At 37.0% G+C, this 25,566-nt stretch overlaps 2 long non-coding RNA genes across 3 annotated transcripts in view; one reads left to right on the top strand and one right to left on the bottom strand.

The window, feature by feature from the left end:
• LOC123651357 overlaps positions 1-8,487 on the bottom strand; it is a 41,022-nt gene extending 32,535 nt beyond the window's left edge. The window contains exon 1 of the long non-coding RNA XR_006740011.1: positions 8,368-8,487. This is a non-coding gene — a long non-coding RNA (uncharacterized LOC123651357). The remainder of the gene's footprint in view (positions 1-8,367) is intronic.
• An 11,275-nt stretch (positions 8,488-19,762) lies between these two features.
• On the top strand, positions 19,763-23,169 carry LOC123651346. 2 transcript variants are annotated; one of them, XR_006739993.1, is made up of 3 exons: positions 19,763-20,440; positions 22,438-22,657; positions 22,759-23,169. It is a non-coding gene; the product is annotated as an uncharacterized LOC123651346 (long non-coding RNA). The 2 variants fall into 2 exon arrangements; XR_006739992.1 differs by having other exon boundaries at positions 22,438-23,169.
• Positions 23,170-25,566: the final 2,397 nt, after the last annotated feature.

Below are 25,566 nucleotides of genomic sequence, written 5' to 3'. Positions count from 1 at the left end.
TGCATGCCAACTGTAATTGAAAAAAGAAAACAAAATCCCACAGTACCCATGAAGATTTAAAGAAGATGGGAGGAGAAACAGATGCATCTCCTGTGTCCTGCTATTTTCCTTTGTGGAATTTAAGTTCTGTTGGGAATTTTTGGTTTTGGCCCTGATTAAGTGTAGCTGGGCTAATGAGTAGAAGAAAATGGATTCAGACAACTTAATGTCAGGAAGATATATGTAGACACCTTATACAAGGTCTATAGACAGTTAATCTCTAATGGAGAAGTATTTAAAAAACAAATTTAATTAAAAGACTATGTAATCAAGTAATTAAAATATTTGTTCCAGAAAGGTCTTTTACCATTAATCATCAAGTAAAATTTACTATGTTTCAAGGGGTTGCAGGGAGAAACTAAGAGCAAGCGTATAAAGTAAGTTTCTAACTCACATTTCTTATTCCCTCCACATCTCTTTTCCTCCATTGCCTTCTTCTTCCATCTGGCTCTTGGGGTCACCTCAGGGGTCACTACAAACTATAATACAAACTACCTGCAATGAGGAAATGAGGCTCATTTCCCGGCATCCACAGGCTCTGAACTCTTATAATCTTTATTACTAAGATTTAAAGGAAAGCTACAATACATCAATCTGGGAAATGAAAACCAAATCATCTTAGCAACTAATATCCAAGGTCAACATTGTTCATATAATAAGAATAACAATTTCAATAATTTAGGATTCAGGACATTCTCCAGAAATGTGGAGGTAGGCATTTCCAACCAATTTCAAGGTGATGGTGATGTTACTGCTTTGGGAACCTCACTTTGGAAAACCACTGGTCTATCAATAAGCTCCCTTCTTCCTGGTCATCCCTAACCATATGGACATTTCCACACATGCCGAAATCAGGCAGAATGCTCTTGCTTCCTGTCTGTTGGTATGACATTTAACATCCCATATTTATTTTGATAATGGTACAATATCATATCTCAAATCTGACTACTGTTTTATCTGTGAAGATTAATTTTTGAAATAAGAAGTGACAAACTCATCGGAATTCTAATTATAACTTTACTCTTATCAAAATGACCTCAGTATGATTTCACTCTTGTTCTCTTTCACTCCCAATCCAGCCTCTTAGTAAAATGTCTCAGTGGAAAGAACAAAGAAGCTTTTTCATTTTCATGGACTTCTTGCTTCAAAGACATTTGTATGAAAGGAAAGCCACGTGAATGATAATTCTGTCCTAGTTCTGTTTCACTCGCTAAGGCCAAGAAGTCATATACCTCAGTATTAGAATATTCTCTATGGGGCACTGTCTGACTAATACAAATTTCAATTCATTTCCATTCTGTGCATCTAAAACATTAGCTCAAATTCTTAATTTTTATAATAATTCAAAAACACATGTCATAATCGTTTTGAAACCTAACGACTATATAATTGTTCTAGTCAAGACTCTTGGTTGCTAAGAGAGTAACCAATTTAAGCAAACTAACTCAGATAGAGTAGTTTGTTTATTTACATATTTCTAGGGTTTTTGCAGAAGTGGGTCATGTATTCACTAATGTCAGGAGACTCAGTTGGGCCTTAATTAACTAGCCCTTGAAATAGAAAGTAGGCAGGTCAGGGACTCTCTTCCCCTTTCTTCCACTCTTTCCCTCATGGTTTCTTCTCATAAATGATGCACATTTTCTTTTATTTCTCTATCTCTAACTCCATTAACTTTACCCCTCCACCAAATACACAGTCCATATGACCTTTCATCTTGACTCCCCACAGTTTAAATGTCCCACTTTCCATAGGTCCAAAGTTGAATTTTATAAGAGAAAAAGCATGGCCCCAGTAATTTTAGCTTCTCACTCACTCCCAGTCTGGATTTCCTTTCCTTGGCAGTGAGGACTGGTTAAAATAACAAATATGTTAGCAGCAGAGCTTTTACTTGGTTGCATTTGCAATAATCCATTGTCATCCTGTAGAACTCACCTGATATTTTCAATTGGTAAATTAAGTGAAGATATAGTGGATTCTACACAACTTAATTCTATAGGACTTTAAAAATGGAACTAATTTCTGCCATCTATCTCATTATATGACTTTTGAGTCATATTTATTACTATAAAAAGGAGAAGGGAGAAGTTTTAGGGGCTTTTACCTAGCTATCCCGACTACAGTAGTTTTTACCTCATAAACCAAGAACCTAATGTGGTCCTTTGAATAACGTAGGGGTTGTGGCAATTACTAAGTGTACTTATTCCAGTAATACTTTTGAGCACCAGGAAAATAAGAACAGATTGTTCTAAGGACCCACTGGACCAATATAAGCTGGAACAGATCCCCATAGAGCTCCCATTATAACAGGGAAGGAGGTATGAGGTATGATTATGTTTGGGTCTAAAATAGACAGATCTCAAAATGCTTAGACATTCCTCTTTCATCAGTATAAAATTACTCTCACAGACAGCATTAGGTGCCTTGGGGGAAACACTGGGAAAACTATTATGAGGTACATTTGGCCACTGTTATATTGCCTCTCTTCTTGGAGACCTAGACTTTCTTTCAGTCAATGAGCTCTGGATCTGAAAACTGTCTCCAATCTAGACACCAGTAAGAGATTGCAACATTTTATTGACTCAGCTGCTCTTAGTCTCTTGATCATCCAACTTGATTTTCTGCCGGGGTTCTTGTTCTAGCATTGCTGAAGAAGGGTTCAGCAATCTGAAGAAAGTCTGTGCATAGATTAAGTAGGAATCCAGAGACAAAAGATAATTTTGAAAGGCATTGGGGGTCAGAGGAGCTTTAACTAAAGGAGCTAAGTTCTCCTAGTCTCAGGACCCTTGCTTTTCATTAACACAATTTGTCCTAAAGCAAGGTGGAGATAATACACTTCAAAGGGTAGGGTTTTCTACAGAAGCATTGTCAGATTGGGGAATAGCCTACAGCTGTTTAGGTGTTTGGCCAACAGGAGGCAATAAAATGCCCTCAGCTGTCAGGCAGCAGATAATCCTATTAATGTTTGAGGGAAATGCCTTTCAGCCATTCTAATAGGTGATAACATATGTGACTCAACTCTTATTGAGTCCCCAAGTTCCATCAACCTTTTGATGAAACTCTTGCAATTATGACATGCTGGAATTGGCTTCAGCAATTTCCTTTGACTCTAAAAATTCAATACAGTAGGTCCTCAAATATTGTTATTTTGTTCAATGTCATTTCATTATAACAGTGATGAGATGCCATAACAACTTAATTCTTGTTTATATCAATTAGCCTAAGGCAAAATTGATTTTTTTTTTTACACATTATTTCTCTTAAAGTCACAAAGTCTGTTAATGGTTAAGTGAGGACTTACTGTACACTTGTTGGATGCCCATCCATTTTGCCACTAAGTGTGCATAATTCTCTAAACCATCTTGATAACTCTGGGTCAGGCTTTGGTTGTGGTCACTCCAACCTTGCTTATTATGATAATTGAATGGGTCTACCTATCTTGAGATGGTTAAGTACTACTAGCTGGCTTCAGTGATTTTAGAGCCCAGATCTGCCATTGTCAGCCCTGGCCTTCTCAGGGATGCTGCCTCCACTACTTTGGCAATGACATATCCTTTAACCACCCCCATGAAATATAGAAATCTTGTGAAATTTCCAGAATTACATCCTCTTTAACAACCCAATTTTTTAAACTTGTTATTCCTTCTTTCACTGTCTGCTATGGAAATTCTGGCATTTTTAACCCCACTTGGTGTGGATCATAGCCTTTTCCATGCTTCTGGGAACGAAAGGAGAATATTCATAGTATCTCTCAGGTGCTTGTAGGTCATTACATTATCTATCCTGGGAGAAGATTCTCATAAGTTCTCTTCATCCAAATTTAGGTTCAGCCATCTGTTGATATCAACCTTCAAATACAATCTCACATGCACTTTCCAGCTCCTGCCAGTCCATGTTGTTTAGGTCCTACAGTTCCTTCAGGGCATATAGTCCCTTTCCACCCCTAGAAGGTTTTGCACATCACAGCCTTGACTCTAGTTATTGCCTTAGTGTCCTGGGAGGGGCAGGTCCCAAGGGGCCATAGGTTGTCTTGCAATAGATGAGCCTCTGGATGCTCTTCAGACAAAGGGGAAATGCTAGATTTTCATTTCTGCAAGCTGAGAGGGCTCTGGGATGCAAGATTTACAGATATATTCAACTCAGATGTTTCCATCCTTATTCAGGACCCCATTCTCTTCTAATCAGGACTATAGTTAGCATGGTGGACCAGCCCTTTTTAGAGTTTAACCTATAAAACTCAATCTCTTTATGATTAAGTACTGGAGCTGGACTTTGGCTTTCTCTGCCCTTCCACTGAAAGAAATGAGAACCTATTTATATGCTACCAAAGAAGTCCTCTGGCTTTCACACTTTGTTTTTATTGCCAATTAATCACTCTCAATTTTCATTGTTCTTTTCCAGAGTGCAATTTTATCAATAGCTACAAAACTCTACTGTGTTCATCCTTACTATTTCTCAAATCGCTGATACACCAACCAATAGTGCAATTCCCTTTCATAGATATACCAATCCCACTTTACTACTAGTGAACATTTAAATAATTGAATTTTTAGTAGGGAGTTCTTCTGTTTTCCATGTACCAATAGTTACACATTTTAACTAGACAGTTGAGCCAGCTCTAAAATCCCATCTTATCACCCTTTTTCTTGAATCTGGCACTCAAATTGCACTCCGAGTCTTCTGGAATGTAGATTTTTAATTTGAAGATTAGTGTGTAGGATGTTTATTAGGGAAAGGTTTTGGGATCAACACCAATGAAAGGGAATAGAAGGAAACAGGATTGGCCCAAGGAGAGGTTGAACTGTGATTTAGTCCCAACAATGAAGACATTATCTAACCTCAAGGGGAGTTCTAGAGTTTGGATGGCCATTAGCGTTGTTCTAAATTGAGGGCAGGGGTCAGTCATTTATACCACTGTATTAATTAGTCATTGCATGTGGGCTATCCCTGGAAAGAGGTATTACCTTGAGTGAGGTGTGATTTCACCTGAGATGGTTCCCAAGGAAGATTAGTGGCTAAGGGTCATCTTCTCTCAGCCCTTCCAGCAGCTGGGGTAAGTGCTCCAGTCTTAGAGAAAGTTTCTGGACAGGACCGCAAAACATATGTGCTATACAAAAATTAACAATTTTAAGAATTTTTAAAAACAAACTTTAATAAAATAATGTGATTACGTGGCACTTTACTATTTATGAGGTATTTTGGAAAAGTATATTTTTCTCACAACTACTCTGTGAAGTTGTCAGGTTGAGTATTGTTTTCTTTAATTTACAGATTTTAGAAACCCTGAAGCCCTAGGAATTTAAATTAATTCTTCATATTAACAAAACTAACACTCACTTGATCGTTGATGTTTTCACAAATGTTAAACATTTCATATTTGTATAATTATCAAGTGATTTTTTTTAAAACCCATACAATCTGACTTTAAGGCAAGAGTGTTTTCTACTCTCTCAGAGAGGATTTTTATAAGATAAATAAAATGAGGTTCAATAATAAGAATAAATCATCAAGAATTTTCTCTAGAATATATGAGTGAATTTTTAAAACTTTTCATTACAGTGTTAATCTTTTACATCAAGGAATAATTATAAGAATTGGCTGAGACCAGTTTGGCTCAGTGGATAGAGCGTCGGCCTGCAGACTGAAGGGTCTCGGGTTCGATTCTGGTCAAGGGCATGTACCTTGGTTGCGGGCACATCCCCAGTTAATTGCACTTCCCCAGAGGAGGGGGTGGGGCCCGTGGGGGGAGATGGGGGAGCCCAGGGTAGGGGCAGCAGAGGGAATCTCCTTGTCAGGTGGTCATAATAATGTGGCCACTCAGTGTGGAGATATATATATATATATATATATTGAGAGAGAGAGAGAGAGAGAGAGAGAGAGAGAGAGAGAGAGAGAGAGAGAGAGGCTGGTAATCATTTACCATTTTCTGGCTATTCTTGGTCAATTGCTGCAGAGATTGTGGGTCAGAATTCCAATGTCATATGTAGTCTCATCATTGTCTGTATCTTAGTATCTCAGTGTCTTCATCTTTGTTTTATAATTATCTCTCTTACAGAAAGTTGACCAATTTAAGGAAGAGTAGATAACTTCATTGTCTGGGGATTGCTTAGTTATTTCCATAGTCAATAGTGTCACAGAACCTTCTTGACTTTTTCTGTGTTGTATTATCATTTAAGAAGCACTTAAGACTCTGGATAAAATTCAATAAACCAGCAGTGTGATCACCATGAGAAAAACAGTAATAATGAATAGACTCTGTAGGCTGATTCAGAACCAAGAGTATTGGTTGCTTAACTGAGGTCAAGATAATAAATTCTATATGCTATGAAGTTCAGCCTTAGCAAGCCACATAGATTTTTTTTAAGCCTGTTCTACCTTTCTTGTACTTATTTCATTGATCCAGCTTACTGTGACCTTCACAGCAGGGTTCAGGACCTGAAGGAGGAGCTAATGCACAAATGAAAATGCTATAGAAGAAATATGAATTTAGATGACATTGGGGACTAGGTGAAGACTCTTGAAGAGACACATCCCAATTTTTGGCCTGGTCTGCCTTTTATTTACTTGAATACACTGTTTAGCAATGCGTACAGACACATCAAAGGTAATGTTTGGTAAACAATAAGAGGATTATCAGGTAAGGGAATTGCCTTGAGCCACCACTGTCTCAACACTTGGTGCTTAGCATCAGGTCTACTAATGCCTAAGGTCCATCTGCCTTCCACATTCTTTGGTGCACTGACAGTATTGGCAAGCGATGGCTTCCTGCACAAGTATATAAAAAAGTATTAGCAAAATCACAGCTGCCCCTAGAACTAGCAAACAAGAAACATCAATAGAAGTGTGCATCACTCATGACAACAAGTTGTAACTGACCTGTTTTCCATGTAAGGCAGAGGTGACATTGCTAATAACTTCAGACAGACTAAGTTTCATATAATCTTTTCTGTCTGATTCCCACCATGGTGAATACTGCTCTAACTTTTTGCATAAATAGTGAGTCAGTAATTCTCCTAGCTAGAACCTTTGAATAATTACGGATACCCTCCTTTAGGAACTCACATCTGACTTATGCAATTATACTCATTATATATAGAATCATAATAATAAAATATCTTCTTGGTGATTTATGACAATTTACTTATTTACCTATTCCTAAAGTAAATCAGATGTTGGTGTGATACAAACAGAACTAGTGTATTAGCCACAAAGGAGTTAGTATCTGTAGTGTCATGGCCACAAAGGAGGTAGCACATGGAGATCCAGGGAAAAAGTCATTTATGACACAAAGTTGAAATCAAGGCATTACATTATCTGGGTTATATATTTAGACCTCCATTAATCTTTTCCAGATAGGTGACAAGTATCTGGCCCTTTGCCCTTCAAAAGTTGTTGAGTTAAATTTTAGAATTACTTAGGATCTGACCAGTAGATTATAATATATGGTTCTTTTTATGAAAAGAAGGACACTAGCAAAGTCACCGGTTTATGATTTTTTTTAAGGTCACCTGTTTTTGTAGGCACAAGTGGAAACATCACCAGCTGTAATCCCTATGGTTTAATTTGATGAGACAAAATTGCCCAGAGGTTTTGATTATGAGGGTCTGGTAGTGGTAGATGGCAAATTTATCCATCAGTTAGACTGAGGACAGTGGGCTGTATTTGGGATAGTCTAAGAGAGGCTTTAGAGTATGTTCTAATAATTATTATTAGGAAGAAAGAAAAGAGATAAAAGGATTTTGGCTTAAAACCCCAGGCAAAAGGGATGGTCTTTGGGGTAGAGCCCCATGGGATCTATCACCTGCATGAGTGCCTTTCAATATCAATCCGAAGAGTAAGCAATGTCAATGTCAGAAACTTCTAAAATTTTGGGATAAATAGAAGTGACTACTTTCAGATTAAATTGCTCCTACAGGTTCATGAGGTAGACAGGATGTTATAGGACATTAGTCTAATTCCTTTGTTTTTCACATACACCTGCACACGTACACACTTGCATATATATATATATATATATATATATATATATATATATACCCCTTACCATACACACAAATACATGCACATACACAAGAGAGAGAATTTAATAGATGTTAATGTTACGCCCAGACTTCGTGATCCCCAAGGACCACCAGGGAGCCAAGTCCGATGCAATAAACAAAAGAGCCTTCACCATGCTAGCATGTGCTCCTCCCACCCACGCCGGCAGCATGGCAGAAGAGAGCAAACTTCTCCCAGTCCAGGGGTTTTGGGGGCTAGGGATAACTCCGCCCAACGGGGCGGAGATGGGAGCTCATCCTCGCCCCGCCCTGCCCTCTCAGTTAACCTTACCTCAAAAATAGTGATGATCTCTAAAAATGAAGTAAATTGGTGTCTCTGGTATGTGAGAGGGCATGTTAAGAAGTTGGAAGTGAGCCAGGGAAGGTTAGCAAAGAAATTGTATGTTAATTTCAAATTAGCATTTACATCAGTTTCAGGCTTCAAAGGGCAAGAAGTAGTGAGAGAAGGAAAATTATTCATCCTAATTGAAAAAGGATTGTGCTGAGAGATTCACACTAGAGAGTCTCTTGGGATTGTTATAATCTGTCCCTGTATTTAGCTGAGCTGTATGAGCAAAAAAACCATTTCCCCTGGGCCAAACCTGAGAAGTTTCCTAGCACTTCAAAACAAGCGATGGTCAAAGCCATCAAGAGATTTTGGGTTTTAATGCTGATTCAAAAAGAACCCCAAGGTAGTTTCAATACCTTGCACAGCCGAGAGCTATTTCAAGGTGTTGGAGCTATAGCGATAACTACAAAAATCTAAAAACATATGGAGCGTAGGAGAAGAAAAATAATTTTCCCCCTACCTTTCTGAGTTCTTGGCTGAGTCTCCTATAATAAAAGAGATTAACAAGAGAAAAACAAACAGAAGTTTATTATACGTAGATCCCATGCACACATGAGTGATACCAAGAGAAAAAACTGAGTAACAAAGTGATGGCTTAAAACTTCAATTTGCATATTGTTAGAAAAAAGAACAATAAATTTGTAGAGAAATGACAGGACAGACAGAAAGCAGTTTCTAGCTTCTCAGGCTGGCAAACTGTGGGAAGGTAAATATATGGGAGGAAGGTAATAGACCAAGGCTAGTGAGTGAAGTTTGTTATGCATACCTCCTTGGTGCCCTCTCCAGCCAGGCAGGATCTAAAATTGTTTCTGGTGATTAACATTTGTCCTTCCCAGTAGAGAGAAGAGGGATACATTTATGTCATGCAAAACTGATTATGTCATGAAAACAAGGGCAGGGGAAGGGCAGGGAACTTTTGTTTTAGCTTTTCCTTCTCAATTGCTTTTAGCTCAAAACAATTCTTTTGCCAAAGTGTAGTATTTTGGGGTGGTATATTTTGCTACCCTTCATGAGTAAAGGATTATTTATGCCTTCAACTGGTCTTAATCCCTAAAATTAAAAGTACTAATAGCAGAAACTGGTCTGGTTCAGTGGGTAGAGCATTGGTCTGTGGATTGAAAGGTCCCAGGTTCAATTCTGGTCAAGGTCATGTACCTTGGTTGTGGGCACATCTCCAGTAGGGGGGTGTGCAGGAGGCAGCTGGTCGGTATTTTTCTCTCATTGGTGTTTCTAGCTCTCTATCTCTCTCCCTTCCTCTCTGTGAAAAACCAATAAAATATATATATTTTTAAAAAGTAATAATAATTTATAAAGTAGACTTTTCCTGGGGTTTATTCCTCATGTGGCCTTCCACATCCTCCTGTGTTGTGGAGTGGGTTGAGAACATGTCAAAGAGAAATTGCACTGCTCTGAGTTGAATAGGCAAGGGGAACTTCTTTCCAGCTTAGTGGAATAAGAGTCACACAAGTAGCCTTCACGCTAACCATTGGGTTAGCCCAGAGTCTGAGAAATGAACCAGATTCATTGCATGTTTATTTTATTTATTTACTTTGTTTATTGGCCAACTGTGCAAAAACATTGCAGGGCATAATTCAGAAGTCACCTGAGTTTATTTTTACTAATTGGTGTTTGTGAATTTATGGAAAGGCTACAATTCAAATAACTGGCATATTTATATCAACAAAAACCAAACCACTAAAAATAGCTTTCATGTAAGGTAGCTTGTTCCTTATTGTTCAATGGCTGTGATATATAAAGGAGAAAAGGAAGACAAAGAGCAGACATGAATCTGGAACAGACTCTCACCAGGTGTACACACAGCTCCGTGCTGGATGCCTCCCAAGTCCTCCTATTGGGAGAGCCTCAGACCCATCATCTGCTTTGCTCAAGGTCAAGTGGAAAAGCCAGGATTTGAAGCCAGATCTGTCTGACTCCATAGATAAGGCTCGTTCCATTACACCAGCACCTCCCTGACAACCAGGCCTTGGACGTGAGCCAGCTCAAAATTAAGTTATAAGCTGTCAGAAGAAAATGAAAAATCTGAGGACAATGTAGTGTGCTTTTTATCAAACAAAAATGAGTTCAATTTAAAGAAAGCACTGCTCCTTTTTCTAAGAGTATGGCTTGCTTCTGGTGTTAAAAATGTTCTTTTATGAAATAATACTGGTTATGATAGTAATTATTTGTTTTGGTGTCTTGGATGTTTTTTTGTTTGTTTTTTTTGTTTGTTTGTTTTAAACTTGGCCAACCTGTAATAACACCTGATTTTTTTTTTTTATATTTTGGTCACTCCTAGAATTCCAGAGTCTAGGAACCAGGACTACAGAGAGGTAAGTTCTAATGAAACATAGAGGAATAAGTCTTTTTGCATCTTTATTCAATTGCTTACTACCTCCATGTTCAAATCAACCTCTGAAATGTGGAGAGAAGTCACTACAGATTAAATTAGAAAAACTAATACCTCTATTGTGATAAAACTATCAGGGAACCAGGGATCAACATCAAGGAATAGCTGGAGGGAGTGAAGATCAAGCTGATTCTAAGAAGTAGAAGAAAGACAGCTCTGGGAGAGTCTTAATGGCATGAGGTGAAGCCAGGGGATATTGTCCATACTGAGAAGAAATAGGAACAGTATTGGTCCTACAGAGGGACCTTTTAAGACATCATCAGGGTTCATTTTAAGCAAAGTTTTATTTTTTTTATTAAATTGTTTTGTTCGTTGTAAAGTTGATTATCCTATTAGTGTTAAAAGATCTCTGAAACAGAATTATGTTACTATTGGAGGTCATCTGAAGCCAGATTCCTGAAGTCAGGGGTCAGCAAACTGTAGCCAGCTGGCCAAATAGGCCTAGAGCTTTTCCTGTAATATACGTACTTTTATTGGAACATAGCCGAACCCATCTATTTGCATATTCTCTATAGTTGCTTTTCTCTATCAGAGCATAATTAAATCCTGTGGCTGAGAGACCCACAAAGCTGAAAATATCAACTGTCTGGCCATACCCCCCCTTCCCCCCCCAAAAAAGTGCTGTTTCCATGTCTTATTCAGTCAGACCAGTTGCTCAACTCTGAAAAATGTCAGTACCATCATGATAATGGTGTAATCAGGTTTGTCCAAAATTTACCATTAAGGAGATCTGACACTTGAAAGCATTTTCTATTTTGATAGTTCAAGTGGGACCAAAAATTACAGTCTTCTAATGGGAATCTTCCAGGTTCCTTTTTATTAAGCATCCGATCCCCGAAACTGCCTGCAGTTAGAGATGAACTCTAAAAAGCCACATGGGGAGTAATATTGATGGAAAAATTCAACCTCATAAGTCTAGGTTGAATTTAATAACTGGGACAAAACATATTTGAATGTCATTGAAATGAAATCAAAAGCACACTCTAGTTAAAAATAATATTTCTTTACTATTTCTCCTAACCAGAAGCCAAATGGACATCACAGTGGCATCAACAGCAAGTTTCTGAGCCAAATATAACATAAAAGTATTTGGTGTTAATTTTCTTTTCTTTTTATATATATTTTCATTGATTTCAGAGAGAAAGGGAGAGGGAGAGAGGGGCAGAAACATCAATGATGAGAGAGAATCATTGATTGGCTGCCTCCTGCATGCCCCATGTAGGAGATGGAGCCCACAACCCAGGCATATGCCCCTGACTGTAATTGAACCTGGGGCCTTTTGGTCTGCAGGCCAATGCTCTATCTATTGAATCAAATCAGTTAGGGCTGCTGTTAATTGTTATCAATTAAAAAACAAACACAGAGAAGCTACTTCTAGTTCCTTGTGCAAATACATTTTTTAAACTTTACAGTAAACAAGATTTACTTAACTTAAACAATCAGAAAAAAAAACAAATTAAAAATAAAACTGTGATGTTGTTTGTTTCATACTCTCTAACTGCGTTTTCCATTTTTGTGTGTGGATTGTAGAAAGCTGGGTCACATACATTCTAAATTATGTTTAGCTTTCACTGACTTTCTTTAATTCAATAATCAATAAAATTTGCCACTCAGTTAAAATTGTTACATCCCTTGTGGAAAGCATTTTGGAAAAACATTTTATGAGACACAGAAAGTTCACAATCTTTGGCCTCGTTATCCCACTGCTGGGAATTTATCTCAAGTAAATAATTCAGAAGAAGGAAAAATACTTTTTATTAGCTAAAGAATTATTTACAATGGCAAAAAGAAACTTTGTATCTAAATATAAGAGAATAATTAAATGAATTATGATGCAGCAACCAGAAGAATTGCTATACAGCCATTAAAATAATTATGCACTCTATGTAACAACACAGAAAGTATTTATGGCATTATGGTAAGGGAAGAAAGTAGGATGTAAAATTATATCTGCATTATGATCACAATATAAAAAAAGATATCTGCATATGAGTTAGGATGGTAAGAAATACAAAAATGATTTGTTCAATTTGAAATAAAGGGTTACTTAAGCTGGTGAAATGGAAGCTATATTTATAAATGTTTATTTTTGTGGTATTTATAATGGTTAAAAATGGAGAAGAAATCTTGTTTTCCCTTTCTTTTTACTATTTAAAATAATGCAGGAACTGTACCCATGGTCCAATTATAAAGAAGAGAAACAATGTCAACTAGTTTAAGTAGAATAGCATTTATTACAGGATCAAGACAATGATTAAAGAAACAGACTCTAGCCTGAGTTTCCAAGGATGAGTTTTAAAGCTAAACCATAAACTGAGGTCCCAAAAAAGCTGCTTCTCCTGCCACACAACCAGGAAGCAGCTTACAAAACTGCAGAGTTCTGCTTACATCTGTTAGCTCAAAAGACCATTGCCTCTGTATGATTGGCAACAGTGAGATGAGCTTCATACTTCCTTTCTCCTACCATGTAACTCAGGTCTTAATTTAAGTCTTAGAGCCCTGATTAACCTCTCATGATCATTGAATTCCAGAGAAAGCATGAGTTAACTTTTAAGAATTGTGCTAAAAAAAAAATTTCTGGACCAGGGATGGCCTGGACTTTAGCCCTGGATTGGTATACTTGGTTATCGTGGACATGTGATAATTCTAAGTCACAATCCTTTTTTCTGTTTCCTTAACAAGTTTACGATAGGGTTCAAATAAATTTATATCTGCAAAATTTCTGAAATATGAGAAATGTCATATAAGAAACTTTGCAAAGTTTTATTATTGAAATTTTCTAAAAAGTTATTATTTAAAATAGTAAATATTTCAACCCCCAACATGGCTGGGCAACCTCAAGCCATCACATCTGCATTCTAGCTATCAAAAGGGAGAAAGTCTTAAAGAGGGCATACATCTTCCTTTTCAGTTGAACATGCATTCTGGAATGTAAACACCATTTTCACTTATATCTTGTTGTCATAACTTTATCAAGTAGTCACATCTAATTATAGAAAACTAGTGGCTTGGTACACGGATTCATGCACATTGAAAGGAAATGAATTAAAAGAAATATTTAATATTGCTATTATCTATAATAGAAGTATCAACCAAATTCATAAATGACAATGACAGACCAAAACACAAAAAAAATGTTAATTTTTGTATAGCACATATGTTTTGCCGTCCTGTCCAGAAACTTTCTCTAAGACTGGAGCACTTACCCCAGCTGCTGGAAGGGCTGAGAGAAGATGACCCTTAGCCGCTAATCTTCCTTGGGAACCATCTCAGGTGAAATCACACCTCACTCAAGGTAATACCTCTTTCCAGGGATAGCCCACATGCAATGACTAATTAATACAGCGGAATAAATGACTGACCCCCTCCCCTCAATTTGGGACAATTCTAATGGCCATCCAAACTCTCGAACTCCCCTTGAGGTCAGCTAATGCCTTCACTGTTGGGACTGCATCACAGTTCAACCTCTCCTTGGGCCAATCCTGTTTCCTTCCATTCCCTTTCACTGGTGTTGATCCCAAGACCTTTCTCTAATAAAATTCAAGGAAGAAATAATTTGGAATCACCAGTCAACATATGTAAGTACTAAGAAATAGAAGCAGGAACATTTTATCTTATTGATAAGTATTGCAGTTCGATGCGTTTGGTCTTTTTCACAAGCCTTAACATCTTTAACTAGGCAGTAATTGATGCCAAGTCTAGATTTAGAACATTTAATTTTGCTTCTTGGGGCATATATTATCTGAGTTTTAATTACATAGTTTGTAAAGCATATATATGACATTTAACTCTGGATATTCAACAATATGGCTCTCTTTTACATAATTAAAAACACTATGAAATTAAATTTTATATTTGTGCACTTTATTATATAATTAATCATACTGCATGCCTTGCATACTGGTAATATTCATATAACTATGTATGATTGTAATCACAAAATCATGTTTTTTATATGTTATGAGCAATTCAAACTATTTTTATCACATAGTTTTGAGTATATACAGTATTTGCCTGATATGCTGATTTTAGAAATGAATTAAGTAATTTTTTTATCTCACTAAAAGGTTGTTATGAACATTAAAAGAAAAAAAATGATAAAACTGCTAATACACAGACATTTCTCAGTTTTGTTGACCAAATCTGAATTGATTCCTTAGACCTAAGACAAGCATATTTTAATGATGTAAATAATAATAGAGGAATCTGTATAGCAAAGAAAATGACTATATTAATGATCATCACATAACTACTTTGAAGGCCACCAGAAAATGGCAGTCTCATTGCTTGAAGGAATAAGTGACTCTAAGACAAATGGTTAGGGTACGAGACGACAGAGAGCATGCAAGAGGAAATTGCTTAAGTCACTGCTGGCTACTGTCTATCATTATACTAGTAATTCTTTGCCCAGGTAAGGCCAATGAACTCTTTTTATAGAAAGTGTCATAAATGAAAGAGCCTGATTTTCAATGTTATGGTTTTGGCCATGAAAGATTGTGCATATAAAGAGAGTAAGAAAGAGTTTATAATTCATCTGAAACTTTTTCACTACTGACTTTTTCTCACCTCTCTCAGAATACTCCTTTTTCATGCTTTGTCAACATATAAGGATTCTAAGACGAAACCTAGGGTATCCTCTGTTTTTGTTTTTGTTGTTGTTGTTGTTTTTTCTTTCTAGATTCATTGTTGTAAAGAGAAAACAGATTTACTTTGGTCAAGAGGTGACACGGAGCCGGAACCGGTTTGGCTCAGTGGATAGAGCGTCGGCCTGCGGACTAAAAGGTACTGGGTTCGATTCCAGTCAAGGGCATGTACCTTGGTTGCGGGCACATCCCCAGTGGGGAGTGTGCAAGAGGCAGCTGGTCAATGATTCTCTCTCATCGATATTTCTAACTCTCTATCCCTCTCTCTTCCTCTCTGTGAAAAATCAATAAAATATATTAAAAAAGAAAAAAAAGAAGAGGTGACACGGAGACCAATTATCTAGCCATCTCCATATCCTCTAAAGAAGGTATCCCAACCTGAAATACATCTAAATCCATATTGATTAACCTCTTTCCCAGCTCTGAGTAGTTAGGCATTAAGGCAGCAAATTAGGACTTCGTGCTGTGTGTCTTCTAAAACCTTCCAATATTGATTTTTGTGACTTTTTTCCTGATGCACCACCATGATCAATAAGCTGAGCAAAAATAATTCAAAAATTCTAAATTGAAGTTGTATAACAGTTACCCTGCTATTTTCCCCCCTGCCATTTTGATGAGCTACTTCTCTCCAACCCATGCATATAGAACAGAAACAATTCACTGTTCCCTTGAAGAATCCTTCCCCACCCAAAGAACACTGGCTTAGTTACATTTTCCCAAAGTGGATTTGTGTAATGCCATTTTCCCCTAATTCTGTTTTGAAAGCTTGGAGAGCGGTGAAAGCTTACATTAATAATCGTGACCATTTAATTTCCAAAATTAATGAGTGAAGCTCAACATATTTAATGCATTGTATCAGAATATCTGATTCCTTTGAAATTGCTCTGAAACCTAGAGAGGATATGATGGCCAAATGGCGCTAAACTAACGATATGTTCATTCTAGGATATAAAAAGAGAAAACAAATACTGTAGCATGCATAGACAATATTGTTTCGATTTGCTGATGACAAAACACATTTCATCTGAATTAGCAAGTAGACTTTGTTATGAAGTGCTAGCCAGATTGTTAATAATTGAAAACTTAGTGTGTCTTTAGTCATTACAATTGGACAGTGATGAGAGGATATGAAAAGTATTTGGATTCTGTTTGCTATATTTATTTGGGGAAAGAAAAGAAAATCCATATCTTCAGAATCAAGAAGTAAGAAATAGTGCATATGCTTATTCTGGATCCTCAGGAAAAGTTAAGATACCATTTCTTAGCTTTTGCTAGTGATGAGACTTCAATACAGAAATGGTCCTCAGGGAATCTCAGGCCAGTGCAGATGCCCTCCCCCAAACAAGTAACCTCCCTAATGCTTGCTCCAAGTTCCTGTTTCCCCAATATATTTATAATAGAATCACTATTTTTTAAAATAATTATGAGTGATACTGTTGTATTTAGCTAGTTGTTAATAATAGAAAAGGAGCAAGGGGGGTGCAGGAATCATAGGCATGTCATTTGAGCAGCTTTCACCAGGAAGTTAAAACTTTGCATTCCCCCAAGGAACCACCAGACTGTTCCATACAAAACACTGGGGGAAGGGATCCAACAAAGGAAAGATAGACATATGCTCAGTAAAGTTGGGGTGACACAGGGAAGGTACTTGCTTGTCAGACACATCAGGGAACAAAGATTGCTGGCTAGAGTGGGTGTGGTCAATGGAAGCTCATGGAAATTTGGAAACACAGTCTCCTACACAAAGGGATTCTCTCCCTTGTTGCTTCTGTGCACTTGGCTTGCCCTTGGCTTCCTGGCATTTGCCCATGTTTCCTTCATAGCCATGTGGACCTGTGGACCCTACAAGCAATGGACTGGTGGGCTGTAGCAGGGAAACACAAGTTAATCAATTTATATTGTACTATGCCAGTGGTTGGCAAACTCATTAGTCAACAGAGCCAAATATCAACTGTACAATGATTGAAATTTCTTTTGAGAGCCAAATTTTTTAAGCTTAAACTATATAGGTAGGTAGGTACATTGTTATTAACTTAATTAGGGTACTCCTAAGCTGGCCTTTGCTAAAAACTCAAGATGCCAAAGAGCCGCAGTTTGCCAACCACTGGACTATACAGACAGGAAAGGAAATTCTGAATCTTGGCTCTGATTTTAGCCCTGCCAAAAGCAAACTGGACTTCTCCCTTGGCAGGACTGGGGGGAATGAAACCTTGGAAATTCAGTGGTTTGAGGCCATAGAAATAAACATTTGTAGGAAGGATATCACATCTTCCCGTGCGAGTCTCAGAAAATTCTTTTTCTTGGAATATCGCAAGAATTCCATGTCCAGAACCAACCCACAGGGATTGGGACCTCTGTCCTCTGGTAACCAAAGCTCATGTATACTGTCCTCTACTTGTTATACTCCTAGGTAATGGGCTCAAATGGCCAGTTTTAGTATTTGTTTATTTTGATTTGGGCAATCTAATTGCTTTTAGTATCTTGTGTTGAGATTACTTTAGTCACCCCTTTATTTCTCCTTTTCCTGCACTTGAGGTTTGTGGGCATGACTTTGTGCATTGAAATTGTCACTAGCATAAATGTTTAAACCCAAATTAGTAAAATATCTGAAGGTGTCTACTTCCAATATATTTTATGCTGAAGCCAATTGCTGATGATCCTCAGTGTTTATTGAGGACCTTCTTCACCCTAAGATTTTCTCAGCTTTGAGCTTCCATCCTGTAGCAATATTTGACATATCAAAGTTCATCTTGTCAGCAGCTATTTCATATCTTTTGACTGGGCTTCTGTTCCCACCATCACTACAACAGCGAAAATGGATTGGAACTACATATGTTGCCCACACACCAACACAAAAAGTTAAAAGATGTGTTTTTGGCTCCTCATTGATTTTTATTTTATTTTAGATACATTAGATCTCAAGTAGGATTGCAGTATGATCATTTCTGGCTGAAAAATGCAGACCGAATTTCTGGCACAAATTTGCCTTAAACTTATTTTGTTTTATGCTGATCCAGAGCTCATCCTCGTACAAAAAAAAAAAAAAAAAAAAAAACACAAAAAAAAAAAACCCATGAAACAAACAGCAAATGGTAAGGATATTTCTTTTATCAAAGTCAGACAGCCATTGTATTTAATTTTTTTTGCATTATGTATACTGCATTATCCATTTAATCCCAAACACATAAAAGATTTGCCAATGAGTGATTCTGGTCGACAAGTATGGTAAGACAGAAGGTTTTCTATCCATAGGATGGTATGTATTACAATTGGGTGAATAACTAATTCAGATAATAACATTTAAAATTGTAATAATAATCACAGTTCAATTTACATGAGTTTTGATTTAAAGGCTGAAAAGTATTTTTCTCTGTTCTAGTGTATTTTCTTCAATTTCCTACAATGTGGTAAGAAAATGCAATTGATTTTGATTTACATTTTTCGGATTGGTCTTCCGTAGTACAATTGAGTTTAGTTGACTTGTAATGGCTTAGCATTTGACAACATGCTATTCAATCAACATGTATTGAGCACTTACTTCATGCCAGGGACTGTCCTATATGCTGGAGATGGAACATGAACATCTTTAAGTATTCCTTTTCAAACAGTGAATGAGATAAGGCCAGGCTTAGGGTTACAAATTCTGAGGTGGCATTTTTGTCTTTCACGAACCACCAAAATAGTTTTCCTTATAATCTGCTTTTGCTGGAAAGTATATATTTTTTCTGAGTTCTTCTTTTCACTACATGTTAGGATCTTGGTTTAGTTTGTTTTCCCTCTTATAGAGCCCAAGTCTTTGTTTCCCACCCCAAGGGCTAATTTAAAACCTGGCCACTAAATCCAGCAAATGCCCGTAAGACAGCTGCTTCTTGTGGGGATTTTCCCTTTTCAGCTTTCAACCAGCCATGCAGTCAAAATGTCTTCTTAAATTTTGCCGACCAACATTTTTTTTGGCGTTAGTAGGATACCAGTAAATCACATTGCTACAAATAAAAGTCTTACAAGTTGTTTTTGAGTCTCCTTTGTTATATTGCTTTTGGTCTTGGCACACATTAATTGAAAACTGCCATTTTCATGTGACCTGAAGTAAGATAAAGAAAAGGTGATAGGCACACTTTTCTCTCCTTAGGTGCCTGGGCATCTGGACAAACTCCTGCGAGGAAAGACTTCCACAACCGGAGACTCCCTCCCTAAAGGGCCTGCTGCCTCTATGCAGGGCATGACTGCAGGGAACTCTCTGTCCAAGTTTACATTCATGGTGCCAATCAGTTGATGTGACTATTACTGAATCCTCATTTCCTCTCTTTTTTACATTTCTGCCTGCCTTTCTGGTGTGCCCTTGACTTGCATCCCTCTTTGAATCAAGGACTTTCTTGAGAAAAGGGATCCTATCTCATCCAATCTGAGTAACATAGAAACACTCATTACCAGACCATACCCACAGAGGGGGCGGGGGGCGGGGGACAGATGCCTATGTCTTTCAAAGACAGACAATACATTCCTGTTTTCAAGCACCTGGGAAATTTTCCCCCAACCAATTTCCAGTTAAAGAGTGTGTTTGCGTTGCTGAAATGGAAGCTGTTTTAAAGATAGGAATAGCGGTGAAAATGAGAAAAACCAGTCCTCAGAAGCATCCTTCTGAATGGAGCCCTCCCACAGCATTCAGAAGTCCTCAGTGATCCTGACAAGTTGTCAGTGACCTGATTATTTCTGCAGAGGAAAGAAAAAAGGGTGACTTAGAAATAATATAAAGAATGCTTAGAGAAATCCGCACATTTATTTTCTTTTTTAAGCTTACTCTTTTCAATTCCTAATCTCATCATATTTGTGGACAAAGAAAAGGGTGAAAAGGGAATTTAAATGGCTACATGATGTGCAGGCTGATTAAAGGTGAGAGCCGGATCTGCCGGCAATTGACAAGAGATCCTGTGGTCGTTTATTTAATTGGACTCTGACTGACAAGGAGGTGAGATGATTATCAGAGAGGAATCCTTTGTTCAGCCCCACCTTTTCATTCATTTCAAATGTAAAGGGAACTTTTGCAATTTCCCTGGGACACCAGCCTGCCGAGGTTTTTCAATATTAATCCAGGTAATCAGGATCATGAAGACTGTTTGCCGCCCACACAGAACGAAACAGACGTGGGGGGGGGGGGGGGGGCACTGAAGGGAAGTGGTTGGGCTGCCAAAGATGTGAACTGGGCTGCCTGTCAAGGATATAGGGGAGGGACCAGCAGTCCGGGCAGCTGGGCTCCTCCAGCTTTGTTCAGTGGCTAACATGTTTCAAAAGAGAAACCTCTAATCCCCCTTACCCCCTAGCATCAGTATAACCTACAGGAAATTTAATGTATGCTTTGCAACTGTAGAATTCTGACCCAGGAGTATTGGGGCTCTCATAACAAAAAAACTGGGTACTAGAAGCAAGCATACAGGTGTGTTTTTTATTTTTATTTTCTTTTCATTAGATTAATGAAACAGAAAAGAATTAAAGTTTACTAGGTAATATGTGCCAAGTAATGTGCAAGGCATAATCCATATTTTATTACATTCTCATCATTAGTCTTTTGTAAGAAGAAAACTATCCTAACTCTTCCTAGGGCTAAAACACACTGAAGACACTTCTTCGTTCTCCAATCCCTTTATGGTCAATTTAAAAATAAAGAAGAGGAGGCTCCAAGTCAGGACAATGTGATAGTTTCTTTTTAAAGCTTACGTATTGGCCACTCTGAGCAAAAAAGTCTGGCCTTGAGACATTGGCAGATGGTATCACTAGCAATCCCTAACATCTTAGGGGTACCTTCAAATGAGGAGGAAGCAAAAACAACTAAAGCTAGCCATGTCTGAGTGGGATATTATTTTTATTTTCCATACTGAAATCAGACAGACGTGGGGGGGCGGGGGGGGGAGCATTGATGCAAGGTACTTCCATCAATGAAAGAAACTTCCACATGCAAAAAAACTATCTTCATGTTATTCTACAATTTTACAAGTAAAAATTGGGTTAATACCTTTAATGTAAGTTTCTGATATTATCCTTGCTATTTTCAAATTAGTCATCACATGTATTTCTTGTTCCATATCCTTCTACTTTGATAGATCCTATATTAAAAGTGAGTGAAGATCATGTCTGTCTTATTTACCACCCTGCTATATAACAGATGCTCAAAATTCATCATTTGTTAGATAATTAAATAATATATTTTTATTAATAAGTGTTTTGTCCTCAAAAAAGAATCGGAGCAAAAAACTATCATTTCTACTACAAATATCTTCCTTTTGGTTCATGTAATCTTTATATCCAGGGTATTTGTCTTATTTTGGTTTTTAACTATGTAAATTTTATATGTTGTTGGTTTGGGACACAGTTTAAATAGATGCAAACACAATTTTTAAGTTATTCAATGTCTAACAATATTCTTTAAAAACCAAGATGATAAAGCCCAAGGCTATATTCCTTTCTTTAATGAGAAAAAATATTTAAGGTGATTAATGTGCATCAATACTTTTTAGTATATAGAATTATAGTCACAGTTATGTTATGAGCTGGGTTCTCTATAAGTAAAAATGTACAATTTTTTTTTTCAAAGAAGGATCAATGATTGAATAAATGTCACATTTCAGAGTGAAAGAATGGATGACCATAAAAATAACAAGTCTGGCTTATTTATATATGTATTTATTTTTTATTCTCCTTTTTATTGAATTTATTGGAATGCCTCTGGCTAACAAAATTATATAGGTTTCAGGTGGCTGATGCAGAGATCTGTTCTTATCGGTTTAACTCTGACTTATCTAAAAATTACTATTTTTAGGGAAACTAGAACAAAGACAATGAAGGAGGCAATTTAATGATAGCAGATAATGTTAAGCTAAGAAAATACCAGATGGACCATTAAGCTTTTGGCGTTTCTTTTTTCTTTTTCTCTTTTTGCCAATGGCTCCCTGATCATAAAAGTACTCTGAGGCATGGTCAGACTATGGCGCACCATTGTGGGAAAACACATTCTCATTTGCTTGACCCATACTTCTCAGAGCATAGCTTCTTCAGATGTTCTGGATAAAAGGAGCCTGAGAAAGCCTTTTTGACTCTTTGCCATCTTCATAGAACAGTGTTCTGTAACACCACTGCCACCTCCAGATCTTCAACAACCTCTTAGCTGACAAGATTTTGGAAATCAAGGCAGGTAAGCAATGTATTGAAAAACGGTGCCAACTGGGCTCTGAACAGAAGAAGCTGGAGATGTTTGGTGCCTTCGGTGTTTTGTCATTGTTGACTCCGTTTTAGATTTCCTCAAAAATCCAGTGTAATTTACAGGGTAAGAAAGCAAGCAGGGATTTGAGGCCATGAATAAAGATATGCACACCGCTACACCTAAACATGAGCAGATGGCAGGAGAGACACAGATGCCAACAAGGCGAGGGAAACATTGACAGTGTTCTTGTTGCCTTCAAAACTAAGCTCAGAAACTCACAGGCAATAATTGTGACTTTTCAGCCAAGTAACCAAGTGAATAGTAAGAGAATGAATGAACACTTAGGAGAAAAGATGTCTTAAAACAAGCCACTCTACCATATTAGAATTAAACTATGCCAGCTGATTAAAGATGCTGTCATTTTGTAAAGTCAAACAAAAGTAAATCAAACATATTTGGGGTGTTCAAAATTGCCATAAAATAAACATAAATAATTCTGAAAATATCCTAGTTCTGGAGCTCACTTAAAAAAACTCCTTTTTAATTGTCACTGGTGATCAGAGTGATTATGGGCTAAAAAATAGAATTTTTGCTTTCTTTTGTTTTTATTGATTTTAGAGAAAGAGGGAAGAGAGAGAGAGAACCATCAATCTATAGTTAATATAAATATTTCAGAGGTACAAGATTCTGATTTTTCAGTTTTAGCTATAGTCTCTGGTTGTAATAACTAAAAGTAGTCTATTTAAAAATATTTTTTGAACAGAAGAAAAATAATTAAAATGTGGGTTTTTTTTCATTTATTCTATCATTTAATTCATTTATTGACTGCTACACAATGGATTTATAGAAATGAACAAAGTACCTACAGTCCTCAATCTCAAAGAGTTAACAATCTAAAGGGAAAGATTAATAAACTGACAATCATAAATAATTATATGTATTTATAATATACCTATATAGATGTATATATACATGCATGTTTCTGTATGTACACATAGACACTTACACATAAAGACACATAAACATGTATATATGTAAGGTTAGGACAGGAATTTTTCCATACAAGATAATATTTAAGCTGAGTCTTTAAAAAATGAGAGTTAACTAGGCATTCTAGAAGAAAGTAGAAATAATTATCTATCCAGTAGAAGTAATAGTATTTGCAAAGCAATCAAGCTGTGAAATACCTTGGGGCATTCAGGAACTAATTTCCACTAATTCAGAGTGGTTGAAATATGGAGCATATGTATGACAGAAGATGGGTCTGAGCTTAGGTCACAAAGATTTTATAAGTCCAATTTTAAGTGATTTGATTTAACTCTTGGGGCAATGGGAAGCCTTTCACCACTGTTAGACCTGGAAATCTCAAAGTCACTTTAAACCAAACACATTCGAACTCAATACATCTAGTTTCCCTCCAAAACTACTTGTCGCTTGGTATTCCACATTCCAGTGAATGTCACCGTCATCTGTGCTGACTCATAAACCAGAATTATATGCAGCATCCTTGATACTAAATCTCCTTTCTCCCATATTCATCTGGTCACCAAATTACTAGTAAAATGTCTCTCCAAACCATCACTTTATCTTCTCTTCCACTGTCATCACCCTAATTCACGTTGTCATTATTTCTCATTTGAACTAAGGTGGCAAAAAACTCTCCAGTCCCCCAAATGTATTCATTTTACTCCAATCTGATAATAACATCAAAACCAGATCTATTAAAAATAAAAATCTAATCCCTAGTTTACCAAGTTTAAAGCCCATTTCTACGCAATAATCTTATGATGAAAACTAAAGACCTTAAAAAGAACCCATAAGAACCAACACAGTTTCACCCTTGTTTCTTCTCCAACTCTTCTCACTTCCCTCTCTGGGTCACAGCAATTCTGGCCTTCTCTCAGCTCTTCATTCATGTCACGTGTCCCCTTCCTGGCCCCAATTGCACATGTGTTTCTTCTGTCTAAATTTATCTACTCCCCCCTCTCTACTTCCCCTCCTTCATTGTGACCACTTCAGGATAACCTTTCCTGACATCCCTGTGTAGGTCAGGTTCTTATGTTCTTCAGTGTGATTACTTGTTTGTATGTCTTTCTCACTGGATTCGCTTTTATCGTTATTGTATTTCTGGCATGTAATACAGTGTCTGATAAGTAGTTGGTGCTCAACTAATCTTTTTTTTTAGTAAATGAATGAATAACACTACAATTTGTGTTTTTAAAACTTTATTTTGATAGCAATATGAAAAATGATTTTGCATGAATGAGATTAAAGGTAAAGAGAGAGTTAAGACATAAGTTTCATAAAAAGGCTAGACATGGAGGTTATTTGAGCCACACATGTTGGAAATAATGGAGAGGAGAGGGCAGATGTAAGCCCTATCTAAGAAGTTAGAATCATTTCATGTGCCTAAGATTTCATTTTGAAATCAAGACAATACCTATAAACTCACAGGAATTGCTAGATGGCTATCGCAGAAATATTTAGATGCTTGTAAGTCTTCAGATCAGGAATTTTCCTCAAAGCAGGAAGTTTGATTCATTATAAATGTATACATTCTTTTTAGCAAGTACAAAGAATTATTCTAAAGGAAATTTAAGTTGGTTGTATTTATGTAGGGATGTAGTGAGGAAGGGAGAGAGATCCCAGAGCATGTGAATTTCACAGGTTATCTTACCTGATATTGATCTAACTCCCACTTCTCCCTCCACTCCCATAATTGGTCCCTGATCTAAGCAATTTGATTTAGCTTCACTGGGGAAGGGAGATGACTATTAACAGTATCCTAGATGAATGGAAAAATATCATGTCTCATATAGTATGTATATCAGATATCTTTCAAAAGACGTAGCCACCGTAGTGTAGTCATAAACCACAGTGAATTCCTGGGAGACCATGAC

The sequence above is a fragment of the Pipistrellus kuhlii genome, unplaced genomic scaffold, assembly GCF_014108245.1.
Source record: "Pipistrellus kuhlii isolate mPipKuh1 unplaced genomic scaffold, mPipKuh1.p scaffold_m20_p_5, whole genome shotgun sequence".
NCBI classification, from domain to species: domain Eukaryota; kingdom Metazoa; phylum Chordata; class Mammalia; order Chiroptera; family Vespertilionidae; genus Pipistrellus; species Pipistrellus kuhlii.
This window is presented reverse-complemented; position numbering and strand designations above follow the sequence as displayed.